This window comes from Cricetulus griseus, chromosome 3, assembly GCF_003668045.3.
Source record: "Cricetulus griseus strain 17A/GY chromosome 3, alternate assembly CriGri-PICRH-1.0, whole genome shotgun sequence".
Lineage (NCBI taxonomy): Eukaryota > Metazoa > Chordata > Mammalia > Rodentia > Cricetidae > Cricetulus > Cricetulus griseus.
The window spans coordinates 169,802,387-169,825,105 of NC_048596.1; the positions used below are offsets into that span (position 1 = coordinate 169,802,387).

The window sequence follows — 22,719 nt, forward strand, 5'->3', positions numbered from 1 at the left end:
GAGAGAGACAGAGAGAGAACACTAACTGCAAATAGTGTGGGCATTTAAAACCTCAAAGCCCACTCCCAGTGACACACCTCCTCCAACAAAGTCATACCTAATTCTTACCAAGAAATTCCACTAACTGGAACCAAGGATTCAAGCACACGAGCCTGTGGGGCCATTCTCATTCAAACTACCACCACTTTGGATAAAAGTGGAGCATCATTAGGGACCAGAGATCTTTAAGGTCTGTGTGAATGAACCATAAGACCTGCAAGAATGAGGGTAAAATGGAGCACAGATGGGAGGCAAGACATGTAAGTCCCAGGGACTGGGAACAGACCCAGTGGTGGCTTGTCTGTAATCAGCAGTACCTTTCTTTTATGGAATGGAGACTTGCTGTTGTTTTGTTTACATGAGTATAATATTTATGCCATTTATGTTATCTGTACCCCATCTTCTCTTCCTTCCAACTCCTCCCATGTCCCCACTCCCTCTCGAGCTTATCAACACTTCTTTTTTAATTATTGCTACAATATACATAAAGTCTGCTATGTCCATTTAGTGATTCTTGTATGTTATGTGTTTAGTGCCAACCATTTAGGATTAAATCATCTACCAGAAAATTTATCCAGGGAGGCAGCTGCCTCTCCCTCTCTCGGCAGCTCTGAACTGCCTGTAGCTCTTCTTCTAGGGGTGGGATCCTGTTAAAATTTTCCCCATTAACACTGGAACGTCAACTGATGTTGTAGTTGTACATGCAAGTCTTGTTTAGGCAGCCATAATGTTCTGATTTCAAGGGTGCATCCCTGAAAAGGGACTTTTGAATGGAGACTTCTATCCGGGACTGGGCTGTTGCTGAAACAAATCAGAGTTCAGCACCATGTGAGAGAAGCACACCACAGACACTAGGAGAGTCACAGAAAACACCACCAGTTAGCCTTTGCGTTCATTTCTTAGGGCCACCATCAAAACACACCACAAATAGGGTGTCTTAAGACATGAAACTAATCTGGAAGCTGCAAGTCCAAAGATCAAGAGGACAACAGTACTTTTCTCCCTCCAAAAGATCTAGGGACAAATCTTTCTTTGCACTTTTATAATTAACTAAGGCTGCCATCAACTGTTGGCATTCCTTAGTCTGTGGGTACATCACATTAGTTGAGTCTCTGTCTTCATACAGCCATCATCGCTGTATCATCTTCTCCACCCAAATGTTCCTCTTTTTATTAAGATGTCCATCATGAGGATAGGGTCCATCTCAACCCACTACAACCTCATCCTTACTAAACTAATTTCACCTGTGAAGACCCTATTACAAAAGAAAGTCATATTCTGAGGATTCTCCCCCTGAAGGTTTGGGGGACATAATGAACTTGGCACAGCCTCCAAGGATTTCAGTGGGAGACTGTCCACTTCATGTGAGAAGTTGCTGGATCTTGTAAAGCCAGGCTCTCTGTTTGACATGTTTACTCTCCCAGTGCTCCTGGATACTTTTGTCACCAATAAATTGGCATTGCAGAGTGCTCTGTCTCTCTGTCTCTCTCTCTGTCTCGTCTCTCTCTCTCTGTCTCTCTCTCTGTCTCTGTCTCTCTCTCTCTGTCTCTCTCTTCCTCTTTCTCATCACAGCTACAGGTAAGCAGTATGATGGTTTTTACGATCTGTTCTGAGGGAGGAGTTGCTTGTTCTTGTCCATCTCTTCAGAGTAAGCATCCCTTGAGACTTCTATACCCCAGAGAAACTACAAGGGTTTGAAGCTGCCTGAAGCAATATGAACCCAAGAGAGGAAGGGCACTGATGTCAGCAACCCTGATCCCCACCCCTTGATGTTCTACCAAGTCCCTCAAGAAGTCATCCTGTCCCTGGCCACCCTCACAAAGAGGAACAACTCTATTCTTTCCTATCTCTACAGACAATACTCACAGTTAACCTTGGGAGAGATTTACCAAACTCTCTCTCTCTCTCTCTCTCTCTCTCTCTCTCTCTCTCTCTCTCTCTCTCTCTCTCTCTGTGTGTGTGTGTGTGTGTGTGTGTGTGTGTGTGTACATATCTGTGTGTACATATATGTCTCTGTATCACCCTCACAAAGCCCTATTTAATGCAGGTGAAAACGGAAAGAGTTGGTAGAATCAACATGAGAGAGCCCAGCCCTCTCCAGTAGCCAGTGAAACACTGCTCTGTGGGTTCCATGTGATTAATCTGAATTGCCTCTTCACTGTGAGATGAACAGACCTGAAAAAGCCAGCTAATGTAAGATAATGGCTCCAACAAAATGCAGCCCATGAAAAGGGCCATAAAAGAAAGTGAGGTTAATGGTTAATGATTATACTGCTGAAAATCTAGGAAGCAGCTTCCAAGCCCAACATATTTCAACCAAGAAAACCTCCACACCTTTCCAACAACCTTGGGAGACAAAGTAGCAGGAATCACTCTCCCCACTTCACAGATGGAAACAAAAATTCTTTGAAGACCATAATTCAAGCTAGCAGGAAATGACAGCTTCAAGGACATCCGAAGGGCTCTTTGGGTTTGGAGATAATAAAACGAGATACACTGGAATAAGGTCACACAGCAGGTATGGTGCCGAGTCAGGATTCTGGCTCTGCTTTGCCATGGTGACCTCTAATGATACAGTCCTGTGGCTCTCTCAGGTTCCTATCATTAGGACAGTTGAAATACATAAAGCAGGCTCTTCCCAATTCTGTCCCTCCCTCCTTCCCACTACATCCCCTTGGCCTTGAAAGAGCTTGTCACTGCTCTTTCAAGTCACTTCAGACACTTGGTGAATCTATGTAGAAAGATGGGAGAACCCTTAATAAGCCCTCACTGGAAGAACAAGCCCTGACATGTACCACAGGACCAGGCTGTGTTCTCAAACTGGGCCAGGCATTTGTTGTTCTGAATCCACTCTGAATGCTGAATAGCAAGAGAAAGTGGGACACTGTAGCTTGCCTCCGTGCCAACAGGGTGTCAGTATTTTAACTTCATTTGTATGGTACAAATGAGGAGATAAATGTCAAGTTCTAGCAAGAGTCTATTAGTGCCTATCAACTACCACATGGAAGGGTTGCACATACTGAGCACATTAGAGATGGGGTGGAAGAGCTACACCTAAAATCTAAACCTACATTCTTTCTGGTAGGATTCTTCCTATATTGTGCATCCACCAAGTTAGACATCTACAGCCAACTGAACTATTTCTATTTGGTTGATGTGTGTTTATATTTCTATTTGTTGATGTGTGTACTCTTAACCACAGTGATCCTCCTGCCCCCGGATTATTATTTGTTTTAACTGATAGAATGTTTACAAAGCAAACTTACTTATGACTCTAGAAATCCAAACAGTAACATAGAATAAATTACAGGCTCCTTCATTCCCCCTCCTATTCAAAACTATGACTTGAGCTCTAGAAGAAACCATGGTTCTCACCCATGGATAACAAAAGAAATTTCAGTGTCTGAGCTTTGATTAACAGAATCGTGTGTGTGTGTGTGTGTGTGTGTGTGTGTGTGTGTGTGTGTGTGTGTGTGTGTGTAATTTCTGTCTGAAATCTTTCAGCCTCTTAATGGATAGATATTGTAGAAATTACCCATGTTGTTCTGTCAAGCAGCAGTGTATTTATTTTTATTGTTCTATTGTATGTTATTATATGTAAATATCTTAAATTATTCATCCGTTCTTCTACTGGAGGACACACAAATTGCTGTCAGTAGAAGCTGAGAGAAATAGGGTTGCACAGAGTACCCTATACATGTCTGTAGATCATCATACAGAATTTTATCCAATATAATTGAGACTAGAATGCTGGGTCATACAGTAACTTTTTCAGATATTGACATGCCATTTCCAAAGTCATTGTTCTAATTTTCACTCAAGCTATAGTATGTGGGTATCCGATTTGTATCCTCACTTAACTTCATAAATTTTGTTTTTAATGCCAACTCTATTGATAGATCAGTAATCATTTTTAAGTATTATGTGTATATAATAATCTAGTGAAATGCATAAACAAAGTTGCAGATTGGGGCAATCGCCTTATTGCTGAGATCAAAGGCTGCCATTGCTTCAGCTAGTTCTCTTAATTTTTTAATTCATTTACCAACTTTCTGTTTTAAACTATGGGATTTAGAAAACTGAAAGAATCTGGGAAGGAACACACACACCCACACACCTTTTATATGCTTGAGATTTACTAACAGTTAACTGGTCACTTTTACTTTATATTTATTTGTGTGTTAGGATGAGTGACACACATCATGACACTTTATTCCCTAACATATAAATGAATTTTTACTAAAAACAGGAGCATTTCTCATATACAAATCATAGTATTTTACTTAAGCTTGAATATTAATACTACTATGAAACATTTAGTCTATATTCACACTTCCTCCATTTTTCTGACTGTGCATTATTGCTTCCTTTTTCTTAATTTTAAAAATATGTTGTGGACCTGTACTACATTTACGTCATTTCTTCCCATCTCTCTTTTCCTTCCAATTCCTTCACTGCTTCCCCTTTCAAATTCATGGCCTCCTTTTCTTTAAGTATTATCACAACATATGTAAACTAATCTTTATATAAGTAAATAAATATAAAAACATCACCTGCTAAGTCATATACTTATGTTTTTAGAACTGAACATTTGGGATTGAATAACCGACTAGGTGGCCTATCCCTTGAGAAGACTAATCTCCCTCCCTCAGCAGTCATTAATTGGCTCTAGCTCTCCAGCTCAGGGCCTTGTGAGAGATCCCCCCACATTAGCATAGCAAGTGTTTTGTCAACAGCATCGTCAACAAATAGTGCTGGGAATGTGGAAAAATAAAATTTGACCTGTATCTATCATCTTACACAAAGATTAATGCCAAATGGGTCAAAGACCTCAATGTGAAACCTGAAACACGGAAACTGACAGAAAAGGTGAGAGGCAACACTCTACAAGAAAAAAGTATGAAAAGGACTTTCTGAACTGGGTCCCTTGCTTTAACATTTAAGATTTAGGATTCAACTCAACAATCACACTTTGAATTTAGTTGACACATCCATTTCTTCTCCTTCGGTCTAAACAGTAGTGGGTTTTCCCCCCCTTGAAGGACACTGACATTACTTTGTCCCATGGAAGTGCCATGCTGCAACATTCCTTGCTTTTGCATGATTAGCCTTATTCAAATAGTTTTGCTAAGTGCATCCTTATGTTGCTTCTACTTAGACTGTTTGTGTTTTCTGGAGTGTGACCACTAAAGATGGTTTTATTCCACCAGGATGATTTTAGATGTTACTATAAATATGGATTTTTTGTAATATGAGAGCTTTAGTTTTTGATAAATATAATTCAGAACCATAAAATTTACCCATTTAAAATATACAATACAATGTATTTTAATGTATTCAGGGTTGTACAGCTGTAACCACAATCAGTTTCAGAATATTGTCTTCACCCCTGAAAACAAAAACCACACACTCTTTACCCATCAACCCCTAACTCTCCACCATTCTTCTAGATCTCGTTACCTATTCCTTTTTCCACTCCCAGATCTGGGTATTGATCTACTCTCTATATTTATAACCTTATATAGTTGAGGCATTCCATAATCTCGTTCATCAGTACTAAATGAAGCATCTAATTTGTCTGTTTGTCTGACTGCTTTTGTCTGATGTATTCAAGTCGTCCTACTGGTATGAAGTGGTCTCTCCCTGTGCCATCTATCTGTACTTCCTGATAACTGCTTATGCTGGGAATCTTTTCATGTGTTTAGCTCATCATTTAGGTATGTATGTTCTTTGGAGAAAAGTCTTCATATCCTTAGTCAAATTTTAATTCATTACTGAATTGTTGAGGAAGATTTGCTTGTACTGTCACACCCCAAGACTGTATTAATAAAGATAATCTTCAATCAGGGGCAGAACCAGCAACAGTCGACAAGCATCAGTCATAAAGTACATGGAGGATCCAGGATATGGATAGAGAGGCCCAGGATGGAATAGGGAGTGACTCTTCCATCTGGGAAGTGTGGAGAGAAGTTCAGCTGTTCGCTCCTCTGCTACTTCTTTGATCTATCAGGTTTTCACTTTATTGGTAATAGAACAACTTAGATAAACACATCATTAAATTATAAGAGAGAAAAGGTGTACTTGCCTATTCTTTGTTAAAAGTTGCAAATTCTTTGTCCCACTTTGTTATTTCCTTATCTTTTCCTAGGATTTGATTATGGGTTTATTCTAGGATGGCTCTTGTTATCTTGTTTTGAGATATGTCTTAGTTACTATTCTATTGATGTGTAGAGATACTATGACCAAGGCAACTCTTATAAATGAAAGCATTTAACTGGGGCTAGCTTAAAGTTTCAGAAGCAGGAAGCAGACAAGAATGGTGCTGGAGCATCTATAGCTGAGAGCTTTACATCCTGATCCACAGGTATCAGGTAGAGAGAAAGACTGGACTTGTCATGAGCTTTAGAAACCTCAAAACTCACTTCCAGTGTGACACGCCTCCTCCCACAATACCACACTTACTCCAACAAGACCACACCTCCTAATCCTCCCAAAAAAGACTTTCTAGTGACTAAACATCCAAACATCCAAAATAGTCTATGAAAGCCATTCTCTTCAAATTACCGTAGGAATTTGTTTTGTTTTGACTTTTTTAGATTTGTATGCTAACCGAAAGATTGAGAGAAAGGTACAAAGATTTCCCATTCCATAATCCCTACCCTCAAATATGCACAGTCTCTTCCAGAATCAGTATACTCCACCAGGATGGTTTATTTGTCATCACTACTGACTTTATTTTTGGCATATTAGTAATCACTTGAAGCCCACAGTACAGAGTCAGGCTTTGCTCTCATACTTTCACCAAGCCTGTGTCAGTGGGCTGTGACACACCTGAGTGACACAGGACAGGTAGAGTGGGATGGGGCTGGACATTTACCATTTCTAGGCAGCTATGTTCTGAATAACCCCCAGCAGATCAGGCTGTGGTCATAAGACATTCTAAAGGCAGACTTTGATAGAACAAAGTAAACTAGGATATTCCAAGCAGCCTTGTTCCCTTCTCCATGATAGAAGCACTGGAATTCAGTGTGAGAACCTAGAGAACCTTGAAAGTAAAACTGACCCAAAGATATGCCCCGTTCTTCATTATTGGGTCCCTAGAGACTTTACTCTCAGACATATTTCACAGAGATTCTCCAGCAATTAGTCAACTGTAAGTTGGGTGTTTCTCCTCCAAGCACTGGTTTCTGGAGTTTTAATCAAGGTGAGCTGTGATTCTGTCTTCCCAGATTTGGAGGCAAGGATTTGACCCATGATCTCAAGACTCTTAGATCTAGGAGGAGTTGTTCAATTTTTTTTAATTTGTCAGGTTTTTATTTACTGTTAGGATAGAATAGCAAGCTTCAGGCTCCTTTTCTGCCAGGAGACTACTGATGTGGACAGATACCAAGATTAAAATAGTAAAGGACCCAGTTTTGTGATGGCTATTCTTGTTTGTCAACCACATTTGAAATTAACTAAAAGCCCAAGTAGCTGGGCACACCTGTGAAGGGTTTTTCTTGAGTGGATCATCTGACCTGGGGAGACTCTCCCAAACTCTGGGTCACACCTTCTCATGGCAGGTGATATAAAAGACATAGAAGAAAATGGCTTTTACTTTTTGCCTGCTTGCCCTCACTCTCACTGGAAGGGTTGTATATCTGCTGCTGAGGCATTCCTTCCCTGACATTAGAGCCTACTTCTTCAAGATTCCAACATATACTGAAGAGCAGATGAGATATCCAGCACCATGGACTGAACAGCTATTGGATTCCTAGACTTCCCATCAGGAGATAATCATTGTTGACTAGCTGGACCACAGCCTGTAAGCCACTCTAATAAATCTAATATATATTCTCCACTGGGAAACAAGTAACTAAGTATGCTTGAGAAAGAGCAAGCTTCTTGGCTAATGCCTTTGAGCGTATGTCTTTCCCCAGCTCACTCACCCACTCCCACACCGAGGAGTACCTTTCTTTGTCTTAATAAAGTGTCTCTGTTTGCACCACTCTTAAGTGCCTGGTTCAATTATTTGTCCTGGGATACAAAGACCTGGAAATCTCAATTGGTGCCCTCAGCTCAGATCTACACAGATAACAGTTCTTCCTGGAATCTCTGCTGTCAATTTTTTCTTTCATGGCTTCTAGAAGATTCTTCCACGTTTCCTTTTTGTATTTTCATATCCCTAGTTAGCATTCAAATCTGTCCTAGTTTGCTTTCTCTCTCTGTGATAATCACCATGATCAAAAGCAACTTAGGAAGGAAAAAGTTTATTTTGCTTAGATATCCACATTATCATCAGTCATTGAGGTGAAATCAGGGCAGGAACATGATAGGAACTGAAGCAAAAGTCATGGAGGAACTCTGTTTACTAGCTTGCTTTCTTGTGGCTTGTTCAGACTGCCTTCTTATATGACTCAGACTCACCTGCCCAGGGGTGGTACTGCTCACAGTGGGCCCTCCCACATCTGCAGGCAGAATTTTCCCATCTGGGAGCCCCTTCCAAATTACCACACAGAGGCCTATGTTAATTGTAAATGCTCAGCCAATAGCTCAGGCTTATTGCTAACTAGCCCCTACATTTTAAATTAACCCATATTCCTTATTTTTGCTCTGCCACATGGTGGTACCTTTTTTAGCATGGCACGTTCATCTGGCTTCTCTGAGTCTCCCTCTTGACTCTCTGACTCTGCCCTTCTTCCTCCCTGCATCCTCCATTTGATCACCTCATCTACATTTGTGCACAGCTATGAGAGTAATATATATTCATAGTGTGCAGAAGGGTTATTGAACAGCACACATCAATCATTAATCAAGGAAATGAACCTCATGCCTCCCTGTAGGCAATGTGGTGGAGGCAACCCCTCAGTTAAGGTCCTCTCCTCTCAGATGACTCTACTTCATGTCAAGTTGACACAACACCAGATAGCACAATAACTTGATAACTTTGGGATATTTCCAAGTGGTAACACAAGTTTTCCGGTTTCACTTTCTGAATTATCCTCTAATTTGTGATGCCATCTTTGTCCTGTTTTAAAGTACCACAGAATTTTTATCTATTTTTCATATTGTTTCCTGGGCATGTCTATTTATTTAATGTAGCTATCTTGCCTTATTAAGTGTTCTTATATCTGATAAGACTAATTCTTATTATATTTTCTAATGTATTTATTTTTTTCAGGTGAGCTCTGCAATCTCCTTGCTCGATATATAGCCAGCCATGTCACCTGCAGACAGAGATAGTTTCACTCTCTCAGCCAAACTCTTCCTGTCAGTTTCTCTTGTCAGTTTGAATTCAAGAGTCCACCTGGTATAATTTTCAGTAAGACACAGTGGTGAACACTGCAAACCTGCCCTTGCCTGTAATTAGAATGTCAGTTTCCACCGTAAAGATGCTCTTGGCTTTTAGGACACACCTCACCACTTTAAGAAAGCATTTAGCATTTTAACCAGCATTGGAACTTTGGAACTTTCTGTTCTTTCAAAGCTGCAGAATTTTTTCCTTGGTACCATCATTGGAAAGAAGGCCATTTTTGGCTCACTTTTCTCAGTTCCTATATGGAAATCAGTTTATTTAGACAACTTACCTATTCTAGAGGTTATTACTGACCAAAAAGTCATATCATTTAGATTTTTCACATCTGCCTAAAGCTGAACCACGTGATTTCTTATAGTTTTTAACTTGCCTTTACCTTGTTGGTTCTCCCTTTCAGCTCTTGGTGTGTATGCATGTCATCTTTCTTTGTTGTGTTATCTAATGAAATTGGACTTTTGATGAGCACTGTCAATCTGCTTTATAATTAGTTCCCACTTTTGTTATTCTGGTATCTTTCTATTTATTTTGATTTTTTCCAATTTTGTAAATATAATGCGTAATTCATTTTCCCAATTCTTGTTTTCTTATTTAAGGTGGTAGTTCTGATGAGGACAAGAGAGAAATTGACTGTATTACTTAGGGACCCCAAAAAGGATGGGTTCTTGTCCTTGTCAGAAGCAGAAAATGTCCTTGGTTCTTCAGGGAGTTCAGGACTGTCAGCAGGGGTCCCTGGTGACAGCAGTGCCTACCTGAAGGCCATTGTATGAGAATGTGTGTGACCCATACTTTAGTCCAGACACTCAGTCCTTCCCTCAAACAGCTTTGGTACTGAACATCTGGATCTTCAGGGTAAAATGGGTTTTATCTATTCTCCAGTTCAGCCTATCTCATGATGGTTTTAGGATCTCAACTCTTTTTTTTTTTTTTTTTAATCTTTACGTTCCTTTATTGGAGCAAGATTCTTGACGCATACAGTGATGTATTTACTAAAGAGTCCTGTACAGAAATTACACACTATCCATCTAGATAGATTTCAGTTACACTTTGCCTATTGATGGAGTAGTTCGATTTATAAAGTTTTATACATCAAAAAGCTTTGAATTTGACCAGGCTGCTCAATAATCATCTCTGAAAAAGTGGCATTTAATTTTATCTCTATTTTACATTAAAAAGCTTATGCACGAAGTAGCTTCCCAAAACATTATTCTTTGCACAATGGTGTTGAGCAGGCAAGAGACTTTATCCACTCAGATTCACAGAGTCACATCTGAGCTCCTGCTACATACCTAGGACAGAGCACTCCAGACCACCCACGTTGACAGCCTACTTTCTTGGCCAGACAGCCCACACTGCTAATGAAGACATGCCAGCAGCTGCCCTTCATACATATGGCATTAAAGTTACCAGTCTGTAACACAGTAGGAGCAGGTACTGTCATAATATCCAGGCAACTGGAATCCAGTTGCAAAGAAGGACAAGTGATGAGCATAGTGGACAAGACCAGGCTTGTGAAACACACAGAAACAGCTGACCTGAACAAGGGGGAGCTCATGGTCCCCAGACTGATAGCTGGGAATCCAGCATGGGACTGATTCAGACCCCCGAATGTGGGTGTTAGTGAGGAGACCTCAGAAATCTATGGGGCCTTTTGTAGTAGATCATTACTTTTCCCTAGCATAGGAATGGACTTTGGGAGCCCATTGCACATAGAGAGATACTCCCTGAGCCTAGACACATGGGGAGGGCCTAGGCCCTATCCCAAAGGCTATGATAGACTCTGATGGCCCCCTATGGAAGGCCTCACCCTCCCTGGAAAGCAGAAAGGATATGTGATAGGTAGAGGTTTTGGTGGGGGGGGGTTGGTAGGGGAGGAGAGGAGAGAGAAGGAACTGGGATTGACATGTAAAACGATCTTGTTTCTAACTTAAATTAAAAATGGAGGAAAAATCACATAAAACATACCAAATTGAGATAAAAATCAAGGGTTCAAGTCCACGACAGCAAACTGTACCCAATCACTCAGTTATGGAGACATTAAAATATGGTTCAAATCACTTTTACTCAGTCTGCCTAGCCCTGAGGTCATTCTGCAAAGTGCGTATCAAAAAAAAATGCCAAGTTAGGGAGAAAAGAGTTTGACATGATGTCATTATCCAGGTCAAACTTGGAAGGTCATATTGAGCATCTGCCCTGACAGAAAAGCATCTGGTCCTTCGTGTACACATTGGTTTTATTATAACAAAGCAACTTGTACACCTCAACATTTAAAAATGAGACCCTTTTTCTTTCCAGTGAAAACCAAAAATAATAGTTATTATTATTACAATGATAAAAATAAAAATTAAAAATAAAGTTACAACAGAGAATGTTAATTCCAAATAAAACCCTACAGGTTCTGCTGATTCTCCCATTGAGTGGCAGGGCTCATATCATAGTTAGGAGAGAATTTTATTTTAAAAGTGACATCTTAAACTGCAAGGATATCTGTTAAACATCACAATTAAACATGCCAAAGGAGAAGCCATGTTGTCACAATGCCCACTTACCTGCCTCAGACACCTCAAACCCACCCTTGCTGACTTTCTATACCCCCTTTTCTCTTCTTTTTTTCTTTTTATTAAACAAGAGAAAGTAGACAGATACATGTTGGTAAATGCTAACTGTCTGTATTCATACAGAGACACAGTGTGATCTCTGAGCCCAATATACAGAGAAAGGAAAAAAATCTAGAATTTTATGCACTACTACACAGGGGCCTAGCACCGCCCCCCCTCCAGCCTCCAGCAGAGCCCAGGGAGCCGGAGGGCTTTTCTTTTTTTCCCACAGAGTACGTTGGCGGTGTTGAATCCATAGTTTGAGACAAGAAAGGACAAAAACTAATTTAGAACAGAAGAGTGGAGATTCTTTTCTCGTATTTTGCTCAAGGTATTTCCCCCCAAATAAGTTGAGAACCATGGTATTGAAAAAAGACCTCAAAAATAGGGTAACTGAGCACAAGAGGGATTGGGGAGGGGAGAGAAATGACTGCAACTTGCTCCCAGGGACTGGAGAAAATTAAAATAAAAGAAAATAAAAACAGGTTTGGAATCCATCAGTCTTCTGTGCCACTCATCCTCGTCTCCATCATCTTCATCTTCTTCACCTTCATCCCCTTCTTCATCAGTATCTTCCAAGCCTTTCTCCTCTTCACCATCATCATCTTCTGTTTCTCCTTCATCATCCATATCAGGAACCAAATAGTACTGCAAGGGGTTTGGCCAAATATCATCTTCGATGACCTCTCCTAACTCACCTGCACCTGCATCAGAATGGTCAGTAAACCCAGGTAAAGATGCTTTTTGGCTCTTTGCACTGCCTCTTCCTGCTGGCCTTACTCTGCGTTTGACTTGAGTGTTTTGTCAAATCCTTTCCAGATTCCCATTTGATTTCAGTGAACTTTGATGATGGGTCACCACTCTCATTCGAATGAAATTCTGTGGAGAGAACTTTATTTTCAAAGTAAGAATTTTCATCAAAATAAAAATCTATTCTGTCACTTCAACTCTGGTCAAGCAATACGAACCTCTCCGTCTTCCTCCCCAAGCAGTGCAGACACTTGTGGATGGTTGATAAACGTCGTTACCCAAAAATTTGGGATTTTGGCGATCAATTCTTACCTCTTCTGAAAAAATGGCTGATGGAGTTTGTTATATTTTTGTTCTACTTTCAAAATTTCTTCACTGGCATGTTCATTAAGTCTGTCTATTTCATTTTGTATTTCCATCAATGTGTTCAATTGCTTCTTGCTGTTCTTTTTCTCCTTTCAGCAGGCCGGAGAGGCTAACTTGTCCTCCAGCTTCGTGGCTGGAGCTGATTTGGGTTTCTTGGACTGAGGCAGGTGCTCAGATTGCTGTTTGGGGCCTATGACATGAGGGAAGTGTCGAGAAGCCAGTGGCCAGAGCCTCCATGCTCAGAGCAGGAAGACAGCCAAAGTCGCAGGATCTCAGTATCTCAACTCTTAGTGGCTAAATGTCACAACAGCCTCAGAGGCTGTTGAGGATGATATCAAGGCTCTGTTGAAACACATCAAAGGAAATCTATTTCCTCCTGATCAAAAGAATAAAAATCTACTCTGGCCCCAGATGAAGACATGATATTCTGATCTGCTCCAAAATTAGAACATTATATTCTAGGGTCTCCTTAAGGGTTAATTCAGCTTGGACTGTCAATCACCTGACCAAGAATCCATCTCTGACACCACCCCTACCTCCCACCCATCCCACGCCTGCCACAAATGGATTCACCTAAAACCATTGCTAAAGACATGGGAGGAATAATTACACCCTTCTGAAAATAATGTACTTGTCCTTCCCGGAAGCCCCGCCCTCAAGGCCCCACCTGAAAGCCTCCATGGTGCAGCTATAAGGTCTGCCGGCTTTTCCAAGTTACTCAGAAAGTACAACCTCTCTCTCTTTCTCTCTCTCTCTCTCTCTCTCTGTGTGTGTGTGTGTGTGTGTGTCTTTCTCCATTCCCTCTCTCTCACTCATCTTCTCCCTTCCTCTCTCTCCCTCTTCCCTCCCCCTTCCTTACCCTTCCTCCACCTTTTTGCAGTGACTCCATCCCCAATATCTTCCCTGTGGCTGGTTACAAATGCTGTGGATTTCCTTCTCTTTGCATCTTCCTCCCTGAGCAGCTTGCCTGCCCTGTTGTTTTTCTCTCAAACCAGATACAACTGACCTCAAGCTTCCTTTCAAGTTCATTTTTGAATCATTTTATCAATGAAACTAAAAACCCACTAAGGTTAAGTTGTTTTCTCTGTATTTGGCTTTAACTGGGCATTCATTTCTTAAGGCTCCTATCATGAAATATCACAGGCTGGGTGACTTAAGCATCAGAAATTCATTGCTGACAGTTCTCTCAGAGTATGTTTGTCTGCAAAGAACAAAAAAAAGAGCTAGCAGTTTTTAGAAATCTTAACACAATGAGTCCAAGGCTGGTTCAGTGACTGAGCATTGCAGTGAGGTCACACCTTTCTGTCCCCTGCTCCCGTCATCTCTGGTAGAAAATGGCTGTTGGAGCTTTAGTTGTCACACTCAGACTTGGTAAAGCCAGAAACGGAGACACAGAGGTATTGCCAGCTGCACCTCTTACGCTGTTCTGAGGAAGCCAGGGTCTCACCTGAAACACTCCCATACATGGCCTCATGTCCAGATCTGGGTTTTATGGTCACCCTTAATTACAAGGTCAGTCTTTATGTGAGGAAAGGTAGGAGGGGGCTGAGCGTGGCTTGGGAAGTGGTCCTTCATCTTGCAGACTGCTTCGAGGACAAGAGAAGCAAGGTGTATGAGCTATTGACACATAAGTACTCAGTTGCCACAGCTACTACTGTTAGTCAGATAAACCTGTCCTTTCAAAGCCATACAATCCCTCCCCTGCCAGTGTGAAAGCTGCACTTTCTCAGATGAGGTTAGAAAGCCTCACACCCTCACTTTAAAGTGCCCCATTTCATATACAGTTAGAGTCAATTTAGTGTGATGTGTATAGGGGTGTGTGTGTGTGTGTGTGTGTGTGTGTGTGTGTACTGACGTATATGTATAGCTGTATGTGTGTAAATGTGTCTAGCCTTATATCTCTGTGTATGTGTGTTTTTATATGTGTGTATGGCTATCTGTCTCTGTGTGTATGTATGTATATATGCATACGTGTGTGCCTGTCTTTGTATGGTATGAATATATGTGTGCATATTTTGTTACTGATGCGTACTATTTCACATTACATAAAGCTGAATATACACACACACATCTGCATAAGGAACATGTTGGTAATGATAGACATGCTTCTACCCTGTGTGTTAAATTAGCAAACACACACTTTCTTCACACTGAAGGCCTGACTCATCCAGCCTTCACTCTTCCTCTCCCTTCTCCTAGTCAGTCAACAGTCCTGCAGACTGAGTGCCACAATGTGTCTGCCATTGTTCTCGCTCTCAGTGCCCAAGCACAAGTTTTATCACCTCTTTTCCAGGTGAAAGCAGTAAAACCCACAAGCATTCTCTTGTCCCCTCCCAAAGTAATCCATTCTCACCTTCTTGTCAGTGTTATCTTCCTGAAGCAAAGCGCCAAATATCTCATTTTCTTGCTCAAAAAAATTGAAAGGCTTCTTATTGCTCGAAGATAATATTATCCAAAGTGTTCCTGCCACACGTCCTCTCTTGCCTTCCCTTCTCCTTACACGTTTGACTTAGAAATTGTTTCTAGGGGTGTTGAGCATAGCTCAAAGGTAGAGCATCTCCTGGCTCACTCTCTAGCACTAGGAAAACATCTTCTGAACAAATCCCTCCCTCTGCTTTTCCTGCGTTTGTCTTAGTTCATCTCTGCTCCTCTGGATCCTACCTGCAGCGATGATGGTACTTTCCACTTTAAGCTACACTGAAGCTCTGCCTTGTTCAAGACTACAGGGAGCCCATAATTTTGTGGACTATAATTTGTGTAAAAGTATCTGATTAAATCAATAAAACAGTCAGTAATTCCCTCTGATATTTCCTAGCTCTGGGATGTGCTGACAATTGACAATTTAAACCGGATGTGCTCCATCAAACACGCTGGGAAGCAGACAAGTTTCTTTGGGCCAGCAGGCTCAGCCTCTAGAGTGGACACACAAGGGGCCTGGCTGGAGTTCAGCTTGGTTCTTCCTTCCTTTTTGTAGCAATGTTCTCCATGCTGCTCTGAAGGGAAAGGACCGATCAGGACTGGCACAGGTATTGTACTAGATATTTACCATTTCGTTGTCCAGTTAAGTTCTTCGGGGTAGTCATTTGAGGGTAGGGTGGCTGGAAAGAGAAAAAAGAGGAGGGATCCATGTTTTGAGTTGATACAAAAAAGCCCTGTTACCTGGGGACTGGGGAGCCCTATGCAAGATGTAGTCTGATTGAACTTTAGCTCTGGAAAGAACAACTTGGTGAGAGAGTGGAGAAAATTGACTTGAGTATGACAGTCAAGGGACTAAGAGTGAATGCATCCAGGATGTCAGTGCTGCCAGGCTAAGAAGCAAACCCTTCAGACCTGCACAGACTGGAGAGCATGCTAGGAGCAAAGCAGTGTCGATGGCTCCTGCTCAGGACCAGCGTGCATTGCCACATTGGAGAGTACACCCAAGGGCAAGGATGATCTTAATTGTTTTTTTAAATCTTGACTTTTAAAATCTAGTATCCCTTTGATCTTTGCCATCCCCAGTACTGTCTAAACTCTAGAATGAAATCAGAATTGTCCTGCTGCTGCATGTGCACTCCAACAGGAGAGATGGGGAGATTCAGATGGTGCAGCATCAGCTAGCAACCCAGTTGAATATATAAAAACTGCTTGTCCATTTCAATACAGCTATAGGTCCATATGTATAGCACAGAAATGCATGCATATATTTATACATATGTGAAAAGTCATGTGTATACATGTTTGTGTGTGCATGCACACAAGCATACAAGAGGCAGCTGCTGCCACGCTGAACCACAGATACTCCATACCTCAGAGTTGCCAGATCCCTCGGGAATCCTGGGTTCCTGCACACCCCTTATACATTGTTCTTGGAAACAGAAAAGCTACTTGAAGCTTGTGGTCAAGTACAGGCTTCCAATTCAAGATAGCTTCCCCATCCTCAACAGACCTCAGAAACATCCCCAGGAAGGTGGCCAAGGAATTGAACAGTGTAGGGTTAGTGCTGAGGCTTTCAACCCATCCTACTATCTGGTTGTTTCAAAGAAAGGAGCCCTCTCCTTCTTCCTCTCCTCTCTCTCCTTCCCCCTCTCCTTCTCCCTCTTCCTCTCTGACTCCCCCGTTTTTTTCTGACTAGTTTCCTGAGTGCAAAGTGCACACTCCTTCGTGCGGTTCCAATTCCCCACCTACTGTTCTATTTCCCCCACTGGAAAAGTTCCCTTTCCTCCCACTGACCAGCTCTTCACAAGAGATGCAATGAACCGTCCTGCTCTGTTTCTTAATTATTTAATGTGTTTGCAGTCAATTTTCTGGACCTGGAGAGAGTGCCATGCTGAGTCCCTGGGCGCACTAAGAGTATTCTCCTGGAAGCCAAAGCCTCTTACTGGGCCCTCTGGTGGGGGTAAAATCCTCGGCTTCTCTCACACCTGACCCTGAAATTCACCATTCTGGTTTGCTGTATTCTTCATAATTAATTAACTAATTAATTTTACATTCCAGCTGCAGTATCCCCTCCCTCCTTTCCTCGATCCCCACCTCTGTTTTCACCCTCCAATCCACTCCTCCTCTATTTCTGTTCAGGAAAAGGCAGGTCTCCCATGGATACCAACAAAATATGATATATCAAGTTACATCAAGACTAAGTAAGCATCTCCCCATGTATTAAGGCTGGGCAAGGCAACCCAAGATGAGAAGGGTGAGTCCCAAAAGCCAGCAAAAGAGTCAGAGACAGTACCTGCTCTCACTGTTCAGAGTCCCATTAAGAGGACCAAGCAATACAACTGTAACCTATATGCAGAATGCATAGGTCAGTCCCATGCAGGCTGTCTGGTTGTCAGTTCAGTCTCTGTGAGCCCCTATGAGCCCAGGGTAGTTGATTCTATGGGTTTTCTTGTAGTGTCCTTGAACCCTCAGGCTCCTACACTCCTTTCACCCCTTCTTCTGCAGGATTCCCTGACCTCCATGAAATATTTAGCTCTAGGTCTGATTCTGTTTCCATCAGTCACCTGAGGAAGCCTCTCTGATGAAATCTGGGCTAGGCACCAATCTATGAGTATACAGAATACTGTTAGGCACCATTACATTGACTTTTTTTTTCTTCTAGTCATGTTTAATTCTATCCTAGTTTTCTGGGTCATCCAGCCTGTGGGTCTTGGTGCTCTAGGCAGTGTCGGGGGTGGGTTGACTCTTCTGCCATTGGTTTTAGGCTAGACCAGTCATTAGTTGGCCACTCTCTCAATATAGGCCCATACCCCAGCATGTCCTATAGATAGGACAGACTGTAGATACAATGTTTTGTGGCTGGGTTGCTGTGCCACTCCCTCCACTTGAAGTCTTGACTAATCACAGGAGACAGCTAGTTCAGGCTATGCATCCACCATTGCTAGGAGTCTTAGCTGGGGTCATTCTTATAGATTCCTGGAGAAGTCTCCGTGCCAGGTTTGTACCTGACCCTGAAATCCACCTCCCTCTTTTCCCAGCACTCTCCCACCTCTGCCTCTACAACCTGATCTCTCATGTTCCCATCTCCACCCGCCTGCAGTCACTCACAAAATCTCTTCTATTTCTCCTTCCCAGGGAGATCCGAGTCACCCCTCTCCCTGAACCAATGGCCTAGGATTTGGTTCAGATAAAGTTTCTAGCTTAGACCCTTTGTAGTATATCTCTAACTTGTGGTAGATGGTTTTATATTATGGCAGCAATAAATAATCCAAGCACCCTTTTTCTGATCTGTCTTTGTGGGTATCTTTGTGTACCATTAACAAAAGTAGTTTGTGCTTTTAAAATAATTTGGCAAAAGTACTTATAAAACCTGCATGAGTTTGGAGTGTAGCTCTGTGGTAGAGTGCTTACCTAGCATGCACAAGGCCCTGGGTTCAAAAGCCCCAACAACAACAACAATAACAACACACACACACACACACACACACACACACACACACACACACACACACACACACACACCACAGACATTTGTGTTCCTAGGACCTGTAAATTAGCCACCCAACAAACACACTGTGTATCTACTGTGTATAAAGCACAGTTCTGGAACAATGACAAGCAACTCCTTTACCTATTTTGTAAATAAAGTTTTATTAAAACAACATCATCATTCATTTACACATGGTCTATAGCTATCGTCAAACTAAAATGGCACAGAGTACTGGCAACAGAGATCTTATAGCCCAAAACCAATGAAGAGTTTACTTCTGGACCTGGGCTACAAGCCAGGCACTTTACAGTAAGCTCTCCAGCTACAGGCTCTCGTGGTGTTCAGTGTAAAGCTCAATTTGGACCTCTTGCCAAAGCTCCAAAACATTCTGAATGCCATCACAATATTCCTTAATATACTCATACAAACCTCTTCTCCTACAGTGTCTCTTGTTCTTTTAAGTTGTCACTGGCCCCTAGATTCTGGGTCTTGGCCACCTTGGCTCTTGAAATAGGTATGAAAAGGCCATAAATGTCTCATCCACCCCTCAGGGTTGTCACACTGACCTTCATCTCCTACTGCATGGACCACTGAAGATGGTGTCTTTTTCTACCTATGGAGTCCTTTCCTAGTGAAGAGCCAAAAGCTGCCAAGCTGAGGATGCAAGAAGCATAACCTACATAGCAGGCCTTACAGCTCCAGGACAGCGATAGTGCTGTCTGTGTTGCTCATACCATGACCCGGACAGAGTTCTAGATATCTAGATATCTAGAGCTCTGTCCTGGGACTCTCATTATGGACTTAGGAGGTGGACGCACTATCACCTCCAAGTCCTGATGGAGAAATCAAGACTTGATGAAATCGAATAATGTACCCAAGGTCACAAGCAAGCACGGTGTGTGGACAGGAGGCAAACCCAGGCAGGCAGCTGGCTAGAGCCTGTGCTCTTTACCACACATTTGTGCTGACTCTGCTTCCCTAAGCTTTGTCTGTTCTGCTAGGGTCACCAACACAGAAGCCAAAGTCAGCCCTCATGACAACTTCCTCACAGTCTGGACCACTTGTTAAGAGAACATCGAGAATTCTCCTGAGCCTAGCTCACCTGGCTCATGGGACCTCTCCCTCGGCATTAGGAGTGAACACCAGGGTCCCTCATAAGAAGGAAGTACACACGGCCAAGTTGCCCTTGGAGAGGATTTTGGGATGGGACTGAGTAGCTAGGCAATTACACCCTTAAGCAGGCTTTCTTCTGCTTTTGTCTGAGATGAAATCCATTATTGAGTTACCTCTCTGCTCCCAGATCTGTCACTCGACAAGCTTTTATCATGAATAGAAACACACTTAAATATTCAGCAAGCACCCTGCAGAGCGCCAGATACTGAAAGCACACATGAAAGGTCATGCTTTCAACGGCCTCCCTAGAACCTCTGAGAAGACCCCAACCTGCACTCTGGATAAAATAGGGCTTTAAATCTAAAATATACGATGTTTTGTCCTTTTTTTCTTTTTTGCATGGTTGACTTTCTCTGTCTTTGTCAGGTAAAGTCAGAAGGAAAGGGTAAGTCAAAAGATATAGTTGATTCAATTCACTTGAACCAAACATGTGGAATTTGCTTTACCGCAATCTCTGTCCTTGACATTGAAAGGAAAAACCAGGATTGCCAAATAACTCCTACCCTCAAGAAGCTATCAATTTAATAAGATAAATTTATCCCAATAAGTGGGATAAATTATGTGTTCACATAAATGCCACACTGTTAATAGTATATCCTTCCATTTCTGTTATATAACAAAATACCCAAGGCTGGGTATTTTGTTCATAAAATAAATTGGTTCAGCTCACAGTTTTAGAAGCTGAAAGCTTAGACTGGCCCCTCCCCTATGGCTTGTGATAATACTGAAGATGTCTTCATGGAGGAACACAAGAAAGAGAACCTAGAGGGTGGTCACATAGTGAAGCAAGAAGCCATTGACCAAAGGGACATAAGTCTTTCTCATTTATAACTTACTCTCAGATGGACTAAGTCACTCTACAAGACTAATATTAACCCTGTTTAGGACTGTTCCTCCCAGTGACCTCTTAAGGAGTCTATTACCTCTTAACATCTTCAAACAAGGAACCAGGGATTCAAAACATTAACCCTTAGAGAGCACGCCGTCTCCAAACCAAAGCAACCCTATCATTTCCTATAAAGGATAAACGAAAGGGAAACTGCAGCAAATGCTGTTCGCTGGGCCCAGTGAATGCTAGATACTGTGTTTGGTTCTGCCATCACATGTAATTCTCACTGCAACCCTGTAAGGCAGTGATTACTGGCTTCATATTACAAATAAGGAAACTAAAGGCATACAGAGAAATTGGATAACCTTCCTTAGAAGTAGAAAACTGGGACTTAATCTGAAATTATTTGAACCCTAAGGCCTATTGTTTGGCCCCAAAGAGTGAAAAAAAATGATAATGGAGGTAATTTGGGTCAGTGCATCCCAACGTACGCAAGAGTATGAAGGAATGCCCCGGTTATCGGAGTATAGGATGGACGGCAGTGGTAGACGGCAGACATCTACGGGGCATCTTGGGAAGTTGGGGAACATGGGATGCCACTGGCTAACCAAAATGGTAGCTCCCCCCAAATACATGACTTCTTAAAAAACACAAAAATGGCCTTAGAAATCTCTAACTTTTTCTGATTTTTTTAAACCAGATCACATCCATCTCCCTCAAGACTGCTTCTATCATCTCTGTAGCACAACAGCATCTTGCACAATGTTGAACTGAGCAAACATCGACTTTCAGGGCTGAGCATTTGTCCTTGGAGCTGTTCTTCATACTCTGGTGATAGAGCTAGCAGGGGCTCAGCAGCCTCTAGCTAATCACTCCTCCCTCAGAGAGGGAAGTTATTGCCTTGCATCTGTGCCTTATCAAAAGCGAACCAAATCAGTCTGTGGGCATTCTACAGGGATTGGGCTGTTGTGTGTTGCATTAAGAGTGTTTGAAGTTCAGCCTTCAGACAGTTACTTCCATTTGTTGTACTTTATCCTAAGAAGAGATTTAGAGCATCAACAGCAAGGAAAAACAGTGTGAGCGACTTACCAGATGAAAAACCAATGATAAGGGACAGGGCGATAAGGAGAGCCAATCAATGTTTACAGTCATACCATACATTTCTACAGTGTCTAGAGATGGCATCTTACAAGCAAGAAGACTCAAGGTTATTGGGAGGGAATGAACATGAATGGGCAGGCAAGCTTCCAGAACTCTATAGAATTGTGTCAAGCATGACCTCAAAGGTCTAAAGGACTCAGACCATGAACTCACCACAGGAAGAAACAAAAGAGATCAGTCTCTCATTTAAAATCCAGAGAAGCTGGAGCCAGAGGATTGCCAAGACTTAACCAAGGTCACACAGATGGAACAGTGGGACATGCTCTGAAGTGCCCAAATTTCCAGCCCAGGGTCCATTCATAATACACACCATCTTCTGGGAGAATTTGACAGAGCAAACAGCAAGGGTTTAAAAGGTCAGAAACTGTCTGTGGGGAGGCTGCTAGGAGAACAAAGGACAATGTGAGGTGGGCTTTGAAGAGCAACAGACAAGATGCAATGGGCAGACAGCAGAGGACACTATAGGGAGTGTGGGGTGCCCTCTACCTGTCCAGAATATGTCAAGTCTGGCATCTCAGTAAGTAACCAGAAACTTACCCTAAATATTGCTATGACAGTAAAATTAAATCCCCCCTTCCCAGAAGAAATGTAAGCTCTTATAGGG

At 42.1% G+C, this 22,719-nt stretch overlaps 1 pseudogene; it reads right to left on the minus strand.

Moving 5' to 3' along the window:
• Positions 1–11,946: 11,946 nt before the first annotated feature.
• Positions 11,947–14,510, minus strand: LOC100762039 (annotated as a pseudogene).
• Positions 14,511–22,719: the final 8,209 nt, after the last annotated feature.